This window comes from Myotis davidii, unplaced genomic scaffold (assembly GCF_000327345.1).
Source record: "Myotis davidii unplaced genomic scaffold, ASM32734v1 scaffold384, whole genome shotgun sequence".
Lineage (NCBI taxonomy): Eukaryota > Metazoa > Chordata > Mammalia > Chiroptera > Vespertilionidae > Myotis > Myotis davidii.
This window is the reverse complement of record NW_006295385.1, coordinates 224,633-227,840: the sequence shown is the minus strand read 5'-3', so window position 1 is coordinate 227,840 and position 3,208 is coordinate 224,633.

Here is a 3,208-nt window from a genome sequence, read left to right as displayed (position 1 = left end):
GAGAGAGAGAGGGAGAAGGGGTGGGAGAGGGAGATAGAGAGAGAGAACGAATGAATCTGGGATCCACTGCCTCCTGCAGGCCCCCAGATGGCGGATTGAGCCCCAAACCTGAGCATGTGCCCTGACCAGGAATGGAACCAGCAACCTTTCAGTGCATGGAATGAAGCCCAACCAATTGAGCCACACTAACCAGTGCGGGACTTTCTCAGTTTTAAAACTGAAAGTCCCACGTCCTGGAACCGCCTTAATCACAGCTGAGCTAAATGGCTGAGTTCTGTGAGGTCCTAGGATGCAGGGCTGACCTCAGGCCCCACTGAGAGGCGGGAGGATGTTTGTTTTCCATGCCTCCTAGTAGGTCGTCTCTTCCTCAGCTGCCCAAGGCTTTCACTTCTTTCCCTTGTCTGTTCTCAAAATCTGCTCTGCCAACTGCCAGTTTATCCTATATAATAAAAGCTTAGGTGGCGTCGCGTGACATCGCCACAAGATGGCTGGCAGGGGAGGGCAGTTGTGGGCAACCAGGCCTGCAGGGGAAGGCAGTTGTGGGCAACCAGGCCTGCAGGGGAAGGCAGTTGGGGGGCAACCAGGACAGCAGGGGAGGGCAGTTGTTAGGGGCAATCGGGCCAGCAGGGGAGCAGTTAGGTGTTGATCGGGCTGGCAGGGGAGTGGTTAGGGGGTAATCAGGCTGGCAGGCAGGCAAGTGGTTAGGTGCCAGCAGTCCCAGATTGTGAGAGGGATGTCCAACTGCCGGTTTAGGCCTGATCCCTGTGGGTGTCCCAGATTGGAGAAGGTGCAGGCCAGGCTGAGGGACAACGCCCCCCCCCCCTGCATGAATTTTGGGCACCAGGCCTCTAGGATAAATAAATAAAACAGATGTATAAATAAAACATATGCTTAAAACATTACTTTTTCAAGTGCTATTTACAGATACCAGATATCAAAGCCATAAGATAAAATAATGTTTCTCAAGTGTTTGCAAGTATCAGCATACCTTGGAAGTCAGCAGGCCCTTACCTAACCATAATATGCTGATAAATTTAATTCCCTCATACACAGTAAGAATAAATATGTGAGCCCGGCCAGTGTTGCTCAGTGGTTGGGCCTTGACCCATGCACCAAGAGGTCACTGGTTTGATTCCTAGTTAGGGTTTTGGGCTCCATTCCCAGTAGGGGACAAGCAGGAGGCAGCCGATTGATGTTTCTATATCTCTCTCCCTCTCTTTTCCTCTCTTTCTAAAAATCAATAAAAACATATTTAAAAAAATAAGTTTGTGAGTATATTATACATCTTCAATTTAAAAAATCACTAGCTAAGAGCATAGGCATCCACTTTTAAAAGCTTAACAAATTCATACCTTAGGTTTCTTTTATTATTCACCCATTTTATTATTTACTGGGACTCTAGAAAACAAATGATAATAAGCAGAGGTTTAATAAGCATACAATAAAAATAAATATGTAGGCATTTCAACAGAGGGGTGAATATAAATGTTTTAGTATTTAGTGCCTGCGCCCACTTTAAGGATCAGTAGTTTGGATAACTCATATTTAGACTATTACTTCATTATTGCCAGTTCCCTAAGTCACATAACAATGTTGCTGCCTATCACAACTAATCCTATATAATAAAAGGGTAATATGCAAATTGACCCTAACAGCAGAACAACAGGGAATGACTGGTCACTATGACGCACATTGACCACGAGGGGGCAGATGCTCAATGCAGGAGCTGCCCCCTGGTGATCAGTGTGCTTCCACAGGGAGAGCTCCACTCAGCCACAAGCAGGGCTGACGGCTGTGAGCTCATCGGTGGTGGTGGAGCCTCTTCTGCCTTCTTCCCCCCCACTTTCCTTGGCAGCACTATGGATGTCCGAATGCAGCTTAGGCCTGCTCACCCCGAGGGGTCCTGGGCTGCCAGAGGGATGTCTGACTGCCAGCTTAGGCCCAATCCCTCAGGGAGCAGGCCTAAGCCAGCAGGTGGACATCCCCCAAGGGGTCCCAGATTGCAAGAGGGTGCAGGCCAGGCTGAGGGAACCCCCCCCCCCAAGTGCATGAATTTTCATGCACCGGGTCTCTTGTTCTACAGTAAGTTTAGATGGAGTTCTCAATTTGCTGACTCATCTGAGTGCCCAAGCAGTATCACTTGCATCTCAGCCTCATCCTATGTCTGCACAAATTCCTTGCAATGGCTTCGGTTCCTCAGCATATAACTGCTATGTCTGAACCTCCACAGAGGTTGTACATTTCCAAAAGTTTCCTTTGCCCACTTATAAATCAGTGGATGCAAATTACCAGGAATGGGGGAGGTTGTTATCTAATTCCACAAAAGTTGTCTGTTTTATCTCAACCTGGAAATTTTGTAAAAATTTATCTTTATTGTTGAGAGTATTACAGATATCCCCCATTTTTCCTTTTTTTAACCCTTCCACCCAGCTCCCAACCACCCCAGGCCTTCCCCTGTCTATTGTCTGTGTTCATGGGTTATGCATATAGGCATATAAATCCTTCGATTAATCTCTTGCCACTCTCCCTCATACCTTCCCTCTGTGATCTGTCAGTCTGTTCCATGCTTCCATGTGTATGGTCCTATTTTGTTTTTTAATGTAACATTGTTATGATAATGGAACTATACTTTGGTTTTAGAATTTTTATTTTATTCTTTGGTTAGATTCCAATTCTTAAAAGTGTAGAAATTCTTTTTATCTATTTCTATCTTTTTCTCTATATTCTTGAACATATTAATCATAGTTATTGTAAAGTCTATATCTGTTAACTTTAATACCTGGCTCATCTGTGGATCTATTGTTATTGTTTATTGGACTTTTTTTCTTTCTCTCTTGGCTTTACCTTGATATGTCTAAGATTTTTAAAAATGGATTCTTATGATTGTGTGTAAAAAACGTATAGAGCCTGGCTGGTGTGGTTCAGTGGTTGAGCATCAACCCATGAACCAAGAGGTCATTTGTTCAATTCCCAGTCAGGGCACATGCCTGGGTTGTGGACTCAATCCCCAGTAGGGGGTATGCAGGAGGGAGCTGATTGATGATGTTTCTCATCATTGATGCTTCTCTCTCGCTCGCTCTCTCCTGTCTTCCTCTCTCACTAAAAAGATCAATAAAAACATATAATAAAAAAAAAAGAATTCTGAGGTTGTTCCAGATGACATTGTCTTCTACTAGAGAGGGTTTACATTTTCTTCGCTAGGCAGTGC